Source organism: Alligator sinensis, unplaced genomic scaffold (genome assembly GCF_000455745.1).
Source record: "Alligator sinensis unplaced genomic scaffold, ASM45574v1 scaffold650_1, whole genome shotgun sequence".
NCBI lineage: Eukaryota > Metazoa > Chordata > Crocodylia > Alligatoridae > Alligator > Alligator sinensis.
In genome coordinates, this window is record NW_005842674.1 from 733,015 (window position 1) to 742,758 (window position 9,744).

General features: G+C 49.8%; 1 non-coding gene across 1 annotated transcript; it reads left to right on the forward strand.

Moving 5' to 3' along the window:
- The first annotated feature begins 9,586 nt into the window (after positions 1–9,586).
- On the forward strand, positions 9,587–9,657 carry TRNAG-CCC. Its single transcript has one exon. It is a non-coding gene; the product is annotated as a tRNA-Gly (tRNA).
- The last annotated feature ends 87 nt before the right edge of the window (positions 9,658–9,744 follow it).

Genomic DNA, 9,744 nt, shown 5'->3' on the forward strand with positions numbered 1-9,744 from the left:
CCGCGGGGTTCCTCCTGCCCGCCTGCCCCCGCCCCGGGGGGTCGGGCCCTGCACGGGGGTAGGGGTTGATATTTCGAAATAAGAGTTATAATATTGTATATGTACGATGATGCATATTCAATATAATATTATATGTACTTATGGTCACTATAATAATAGCTCATGTATAATATTTATAATATTATATAATGTATATACTTATAGTACCTCTATTAATCTAAGCCATATAATTTTGTGTAATATTTATTATATTCTCTGTCTACCTATACCTATCTATATATATCTGTCTATATATATGTAGATATAGATATATCTATATATAGCTATCTATATATAGAGACAGCAGCCCCCTTGGCTCAGCAAGGAACTAGCGGACCTCCTGCATCTAAAAAGAAAGACCTACAAAGGATGGAGGATGGGATTCACCTCCAAGGAGGACTATACCAGGCTGGTCCGGACCTGCAGGGAGCAAACCAGGAAAGCCAAGGCTGCGACTGAACTCCAATGGGCTACATGTATCAAGGACAATAAAAAGTCCTTTTTTAGATATGTGGGGAACCGGAGGAAAAGCAAGGGCAGCATTGCACCCTTGCTGAACCAGCTGGGACAACTGATGACTTATGCCCAGGAAAAAGCCAGCCTATTAAATAGGTGCTTTGCGTTGGTCTTTCACAAGTCCCACGGGACGCCCATGCCCGCTACAGGACAGGGAGGCCTGAGTGACGGTGGTTCCTTGCCTTCCATCAATGCTGACCTTGTGAACAAACACATTGACAGGCTGGACACCTTCAAGTCAGCCGGCCCTGGCAGTTTACACCCAAAGGTACTCAAGGAGCTGGCAAGCATCATAGCTCAGCCCCTGGCACGGGTCTTTTTTGAGCTCCTGGTGCTCTGGTGTAGTGCCCGATGATTGGAAGAGGGCCAATGTGATGCCTATCTTCAAGAAAGGGAGGAAAGTGGATCTGGCAAACTACAGCCCCCTCAGCCTGACCTCTATCCCAGGGAAGGTCTTAACAGACTGGCCGATGGCAGCATCCTGAGGGATAGCCAGCATGGGTTTGTTGTGGGCAGGTGTTGCTTGACCAATCTTATTTCCTTTTATGACCAGGTGACCTATCATCTGGACAAGGGAGAGGAGATTGATGTCATATATCTTGACTTTAAAAAAGCCTTCGATCTGGTATCCCATGATCACCTCTTAGCAAAATTGCCCAACTGTGGCCTTGGGTCCACCACGATCCACTGGCTGGGGAATTGGCTCCGTGGTCGGACCCAGAGGGTGGTGGTTGACAGAAGTTAATCGTCGTGGTGCGCTGTGACCAGTGGGGTCCCCCAAGGCTCTGTCCTTGGACCCATACTGTTCAACATCTTCATTACTGATGTGGACATTGGAGTCAGAAGTGGACTGGCCAAGTTCACTGATGACACCAAACTTTGGGATAAAGCATCCACACCTGAGGACAGGGGGGCAATCCAGGCTGACCTGGACAGGCTCAGGAAATGGCCGGATGAGAACCTGATGGTGTTTAACACCAAAAAATGTAAGGTTCTCCACCTTGGGAGGAAAAACCTGCAGCATGCTTATAGGCTTGGCAGTGCTACGCTGACTAGCACTAAGGATGAAAGGGACTTGGGGGTCAGGATTGACCACAAGATGAACATGAGTCTTCAATGTGATGCTGCAGCTAGTAAAGTTAGCAAAATGCTGGCTTGCATCCATAGATGCTTCTCAAGCAAATCCCAGGACGTTCTTTTCCCATTGTATTTGGCCTTGGTGAGGCCACAGCTGGAGTACTGCATCCAGTTTTGGGCTCCACAATTCAAAAAAGGATGTGGAGAAGCTTAAGAGGATGCAGAGGAGAGCCACGTGCATGATCAGAGGTCAGGAGAACAGACCTTACAATGAGAAGCTGAGAGCCATGGGAAAGCACAGGCTCAGGGGTGATCTGGTGGCCACCTATAAGTTTATCAGGGATGACTACCAGGATCTGGGGGAACGATTGTTCACCAGAGCGCCCCAAGGGATGACAAGGTCGAACGGTTATAAACTATTGCAAGACCGTTTCAGGCTGAACATAAGAAAGAATTTCTTTACTGTCCGAGCCCCCAAGGTCTGGAACAGCCTGCCACCGGAGGTGGTTCAAGCACCCACATTGAACCCCTTCAAGAGAAATTTGGATGTTTATCTTGCTGGGATCCTATGACCCCAGCTGACTTCCTGCCCTTTGGGCGGGGGGCTGGACTCGATGATCTTCCGAGGTCCCTTCCAGCCCTAATGTCTATGAAATCTATATAGTTATCTATATCTTTATCTATCTATATCTATCTACATTTATCTACATAGCTAACTAGCTATATATATCTGTAAATAGATAGATTTATCTATATATCTCTGTATCTATATCCATCTGTCTATCTATAGATCTATCTATAGATATAGATATATTCCCCCTCCAGGGGAAAGGATATGGACAACTTCACCTTCTGTTTAGTTGTTGTCATTGGCTTATTGCTACCACAGTACGGGATCTCATTTTCACTCCTGTGTGCTGTTACTGCAGAGATAAAGCAAATTTGGGATCTGCTGATGTCCCAGCGAGGGGCGGCTGGGGGCAAAGGCTGAGTGTGCTGATGTGTGTGCATGCCACCTGCCAGCCCCAAGGTCAAGCCCCCTGCACCAGGGGTGGTCAGAAATCCTGTGTTACACCAGCTGGGCAGTTGGACAAATGGTTCTTTGGCAGCTTTCGGGCACAGATACACCCTTCTTCAGGCATAGGGAGAGGTTACTGGTATGTGTGTACTCTCCTGGGTGGAATCAAATGCAATATGCAAAATGCCATGACAACTATAATATGTGAACATGCTTGGAGCAGGGTGCTGGACTAGACGTGACCTCCTGAGGTCCCTTCCAATCCTCATTTCTATAATCCCATGAATATGGCTATAACCAACACATCAGAAATCCTTGCACTTGCAAACCTGGAGAGAGCTGGGTTGCAGAAAGGCCCCAGCCCTGTGCCAAGACCCCGTGTCTCAGACTCCCTGCTGGGCTCTGCCATCCACCAATTCAATCTCAGGCCTACAACCGCCAGCAAAAAGCAGCCGTACCCTCTGCATTTCTTGCCCCCCCAAGATAGCTCTGGTGTACAGGAACCCCCAAAAGCATAGCAGCTGGGTACCATCACCCCATGACTCCTGGAACAGGGGCTTGTTCAAGAGCTGTCCTCTGCCCCAGCAGCTGGGATGACTTCCAAAGGGCTGCTGGCCACCTGCACAGTTAAAAGCAGTCTTTGTTGCAAGCACTAGAAGTTGCTCTTCTGCATCACGGGGTGTTACCTGCTCCTCACCAAAGGATGTCTGTGATCACAGCTGCCAGGGGGAGAGGGATGCACTGGGCAGGCCCTAAGACCGGACAGCTGCAGGCCAGCATTGTGTCCAGCACTGAAAACTGGCCAGCCGGATGCCTAGGAGGATGAGAGAGGAGACGCAGAGCTTTGTAGCCATCAATCATTACTGCAAATGGAGCCTTGGCCACTAATGAGTCAAACGTCCCGATTAGTGGTTTCTATAAATGAGTGTCTCCATCTCATCTCCTGAGTGTACCAGGTCTATAATAGCAACCAGGAGACCTCACCCCCTGACGGGGACTGTAACAGGTCGCCCTCCCCACCACCATCTTTCCTGTTAATCTGCGCCTTACGTGGGGCACCCTTGGAGTCTGCTTTGGAGCTCTTATGTCCCGCCTTCTACTCGCCTGCCATGTCTTGATGGAAATTATTGTTGATGTTCTTGCAAGCGGGAGACTGCCTATTGTATTTTTTGTATGTTGGGATCTTTCGCCTACATGGGCCTGACCCCTGTATTTCTCTAGCTAGGCCTCCCCGTCCAAAACCCACCAAACACGGTTTGACTCTGAGGCTCGCCTTTTCCGGTGTCGGGCCTTGTTTCAATTTGGCCCCCGGTCCTCGGGCTCTCCGCAGCCCTGTCTCACTCTGCGCCCTCTCTGGTGCTCAGGCTCTCTGTGGCCCTGTCTCACTCTGTGCCTTCACAGGCGCCTGGGCTCTCCGCAGCCCCTGTCTCGCACTGCACCCTCTCTGGCACTGGTGCCAGGGGTCAGTGCACCCCAAATACTGCGTCCTCTCTGGCGCCGGGGTCCCCACCCTACCGTGGGTCCCCTATGAGACCTCCTCCTTCCCCTAATAGCCTCACCCGAGCCACCGGTGTTAGTCAATAATCAAAAAGGAAAAAATAATAACTGCCACCAGTCAATATGATCAAGCAAAGCAGCAGGTCAGCTTATATTCGCAGCCTTCGTGCTTCAGCTCCCGACCGTCGGCTACAGTTCTTGTTGTGGTGCGGCTGCCGTCTCTCCACAGCTTCATAGTTCCCGCCTTTGGACCGCTCACCCAGCTTCTCTGTGGAGCTCTTGGAGGCACTCCTTCCCCTTCGGCTGCTGTCCCCCTTACTGCCACTGTTCCCAGGGTTTTTATAGTCCTTCCCCTTCCAGCAGCTTGTCCAAATGGGGGAAGCCACTATCAGATGACATCAGAGCTGCAGAGCAGGGCATCTCTTCGGTTTCACTTCCTCACACCCGGCCACAAAATAATTGCCATGGCAGGGGCAGGAAGGTGTATGTTTCTTTAAATATGTGCAAGCCACTTGAGTTCTCCAGTGCCGTGCATCCTCTGGGCACCCAGATGATGATGTAGATACAGAGTGACTTCTCTGAAATGGAGCTGGGGTGAAATAGAAAGGATGTGCTCTTAAATACTGCTGGATGCAAGGGCAGATCCGGGGGGGGGGGCGGCACAGTGCCCTTGTACCCTCCTTTGATTCCTTCTCCATCCAAAGTGTTAAAAACAATTGCCTGGCAGTGGCAGCAGCATTTCTATTCAGGCAGCAGTGAGAGAGTCCATTGACTTCATGGCTCATTATCATCTACCTGATCTCTTCTAAACTCTTCGTTTCACAGGTGTTAACGATCCTCTCATTTTTAATGGTATTGATGTGTCACCAACCAAGCTGGCCTTTGTTCTGCCATGCTGCTGTCTGTTGGCTGTTCCTGGTCATGAAGCTCCTATTTCACAACCCTGCAGATTGCTTTTAACTCATTTCAATAATGTTTTATCTGTTTCTGCATCAATCTGAAACAGAACAATACAGCCCAAGGTCCTTAGCATATTACTAAAGTTTCTAGATTCTTTTTACCCAGAGAAAAATATGTGTTGTGTTACATATGACAATGAACCATAGCATCTGCACCCTCCACCCCCACTACACACACACACACTTTTCAAACTCCTAGAGCCTCCCATGGCTGGAGGGATGTACTACTACTGTCCTTTTCAGTGGATGAATCGCAGCCAGTTACAAATTCATGCCCCCTTCCACCTAATTAAAAAATGCCATGGCCTGAAAATGCAGCTGTGCTGGTTTCACAGCCAGTGATGGTGACAGTGACACCTCTGATTGAACTGAGCATCGAGCTCTGGGCATATTACACGTGTTAGCAAGAAGCCCAGAGCCATTGCCAACTGCTGCTCAATTCTCTGAAACCTCTCTGGAAGACCTACGCATTTTTAAAACTCACATGAAATGGTTTCTGTTCTGGCTTTCATGGGGTTTCATTTTCAATTGTTCTTGGAAATGTGTTTTTTATACGTTTCAACTGAATTATTCATTCAGCGGAGGAGGGGAGACAGCATTCTGCTCCTCCGATCACTATAAACCCGGTTCTCTCTCTGTCTCTGTTGTCCCTCCTCTTCCTCCCCTGTCTCCTTCTCCTGTCTTGTCACTGGCGGCAGGTTGTCCTGAGCTCTGCCGTCTGGGGAATCACAGAACAGTAGGGCTGGAAGGGACCTCTGGCACTGACTAGTTTCACACCCACCCGGTGTGAAACTTCTCTAACGGACCAGCCCCACTCTCAGCCGTGCTGGTTTCACAGCCAGTAACTATGAGAGTGTCACTGATGACTGAACCGACCCCCTGCCTAAGGCAGGATCATCCCTATCCAGGCCATCCCATACAACTCCTTGTCTAACCTATTCCTTAAACTACACAAACCCACCATGACCCAACCACAAGGTACGAGACCCTGTGCCTAGTATAGTGGTTCTCAACCTTTTTAGACTCAAGGATCCCCTGGACAGACTCAAGGCACCCTTAGAAAATGCCAGTTCTTAATTTTTGCTCTTTTTTCATGACAGAAGAATAATAGACCGAACTTTTTCTGTTGCAAAATTATAGGCGGTGGAAGCGGGGTGCTAATGAGGCTTAGCCCCCACCAACACGGGGCAATGGTAGGACCACAAGGCAAGCCAACTGTGGGTGTCTGGTGACTGCAGCAGGGGTGGGGAGGGGCGTGCACACAGCAGTGAGGGAGGGAGAGGGGCTGGGGCTGGGGCAAGTGCTGCACAGCCATGGTGGGTCACGGTACGGATCCACAAGCAGCTTGTCCAGAGGGTGCAGCTCCTGCTGCTACGCACACCCTGGGAGGGCATAGGGAGTGTGTGCCCCCAGATCTCCTCGGGGCGAGAGCGGGCCGCCGCTGTGGGCTGGGGTCGGGGCTGCACCGGGCTCTTCCCAGCGTGGGGAGTGGGGCTGGGTTGTACTCAGGGCAGACAGCAGCGGCACTGGGAGGGAGGCTACAGGGGGGTTTCAACTACCCCAAAATTCACCATAGCCCCCCATAGCCCTCTTCCAGTGCCGCTGACACCCACCCTGAGTGCAGCGAGGCCCAGCCCCCCTGCTGGGAAGAGCCCAGCCCCAGCCTGCAGCAGCAGCCTGCTCTCACCCCACATGCAGATCTGGGGGCACATGCCCCCCCATGCCCCTACAGGGGTGTGTGCAGCAGTGGGAGCCACCACCCCCTCCCCGTGCCAGACTCCCCCTGGACAAGCTCCTTGTGGTTCTCTGTCCCGTGCCCTGCCCCAGCTGTGCAGCACCTGCCCCAGCCCCAACCCCAACCCCACTGCCTCCCTCACCACTGTGGGGGCGGTGCAGATTGAGGCCCTAGCAGTGAGGGAGGGAGCGTGGCACAGTCGGGAGCAGGGGTGGGGATGAAATAGGTTTATCTTGTGAACCATGTTTGCACACCTACCAAGGCTAACATGGCATGGCACCCTGCAACATCCTTGAAAGAATCTCTGTGGCACCCGGTTGAGAACCGCTGGCATAATGCCTCAATGCAGAGCAGAGAGTCTGCTGAATAGGTGCGAACAGCAGTCCCTGGAGCAGGACACTCTGGGGTACCCCAAGGCCCAGAGTGCTGGAAGGAAGAACGGCAGCACAGATCCAGCACAGAGACACCATTGGGAGGTCCCGTCCATGTGACATCAACTGTGTGGTGTTACAGGCACACAGATGCATCCCCCGGGGTGGGGTGTGAAACCTGTTCTGTCGCCAGGGTTACTAAGCCTGTTTTAACTACATTACTGTGCAGACAACTCAGGTGCCAAGGCAGGCAGGCTGCCTACGAAGCTGGCTCACAGCTGGGGCCCTGGCTGGCACTGAGATCACAGTGCTCAAATTTCCTTCCCTCTTTCTATGGGCTCACAAGCTGAGTCCCATTCAAACCCTGGCTAAGCGGGTACTTGAAGTGGACCAAAGAGGGGTATTTCTGTAAGATCCCAAGATAAAAGTCTTTGTCCCAGGAGAAACCAGTTGTCTGCTTTTTGTCCAGGAAAGCAGAGAGTGGCTGCAGGAATGGAGCCAAAGAGGCTACTGTATATGTGTGTGTGTATGTGTATACACATGTGCATGTGCACGTGTTTTATATGTTTATTTGAACACACCTTCAGTGTTAAACCTATCCTTGGAGGCACACAGAAGGGCATATGCTGGTACATTTGGGTTGACTGCCTCTTCTCTACTCCTTGTGCCTGCTGGAAGACACAAGAAGAAGCAATCACTGGGAACAGCTTTAACAGTGAAATTAGCTTGGCTAACAGTGAAAGCACAGTGCAGTGAGAGCTGATGTTGCTCTACAGCTCTGTCCACCTTCCAGATTAGAAAGCACCTATTACGCAGTTTAATAAGGTCCCATCACAAATTATTTGCAGCAACCCTGAGCCTTTGGGAACTTTCTTACTAGCAGACCATAAGTACTGACAGTAAAGAAAGTAGGGCAGACAGTGCTTTAGCTCTACACACCATAACTGCGAAAACTTAAGAGCACACCACAAACATGAAGGCCGCAGTTGTCAAACTTTGGGGGCCTAAATCAGGTGCCTGCACATAGATTCAGGTTCCTAAACAAGTGGCTTAATTAGAAAAAAGCTGAGCAAATACAGGTCTCAGTGGGTGTGGGTGTGTGTATGTGAAATCACACACCCGTACATGCTTGCTACCTACAATCAGTAGAATAAATTACTCTGAAAAGGCCACTATCACATGCTAATACCATTTCCACCATCTGTTCCCTCCAGAAGTTCAGACAGGGTGTTAATCCCCTGGTTTAGTGGACCACTCTATGAGAAAGGATCAAATAACCAAAAGCTACTGGGTTTGCTGTAGGTCATGTACTATCTCTTCTGGGCCAGCAGTGTTGGATGATGATAAACCATGGAAGCACCATAGTGTGGTCTGGGCATTTGACGAAGTGAACTACATCATACATCTATATATACACTTTGGTTAATGTGTGTATATATATGTACATATGTATGTGTGTTTGCATATAGATAAAGTATGTATACACTGTGTATGTATACACCATGTGTGTGTGTGTGGGGGGGTATACACACACACAATGTGTACACACTGTGTGTGTGCGCATGCGCATACACACACACACACACACACACACACACATACAGGGTAGTAGGAGGGTGGTGAAGCACTGGACCAGGCTCCCCAGAGAGGTGGTGGAGTCTCCGTCCTTGGAGGTTTTGAAGACCTGGCTAGACAAAGCCTTGTCTGGGATGATGTAGTTGGGGCTGGTCCTGCTTGGAGCAGGGGGTTGGACTAGATGTGACCCCCTGAGGTGCATACATATATACACGCTAGCCAAAGTGTGTATGTATGTATGTGTACGTATATATACATATACATATATATATATATTCATATACATATATATATGTGTGTAAATGTATGTGTTTGTATGTATATGTATGATGTAGCCCATACATCAAGCACTTCCACTCTTTTTCATCTTCCAATACTGTAGCCCCAGAAAAGATAGTACATGCCCTACAGCATACATATATAGATGTATGAGTCACTCCACTTTACACACTGCTCTACACTTGTCCTTTCACAGTATCTGATGAAGTGAACCCGCGAAAGCTTGTGCTCTACATATATCTTATTTAGTTAGCCAAAAAAAATGCACATCTCCCCTGTCTTCTACTTGACTTCAGATGAACGCAGCAAGGACCTCTCCCTGGGCTCCTGTAAGTAATGCAGAAGGCCCAGGGAGGCACATGCTGAAGGGAGCAGACAGATGTCCAGCAGTTGTGCAAAGCAACCATTGCACTGCAACCAGGAGGCTTTTGAAAGGACCCTGTGAGGAGCCCAGTGGGTCAGGTTATTTGTGCTGCTGATCTATAAATGTTGGTGTCCAGCACCTTCTGTTTAACATCAAGCATTGGTGGTTCAATGGTAGAATTCCTGCCTCCCATGCAGGAGACCTGGGTTCAATTCCCAGCCAATGCAGAGGCTCCTAGTCAATGCTTTCTGTGCCATAACACCCTTATACTGTTCTTGACACAGATACTTGTTGTTGGTAACTTGCACTGATTT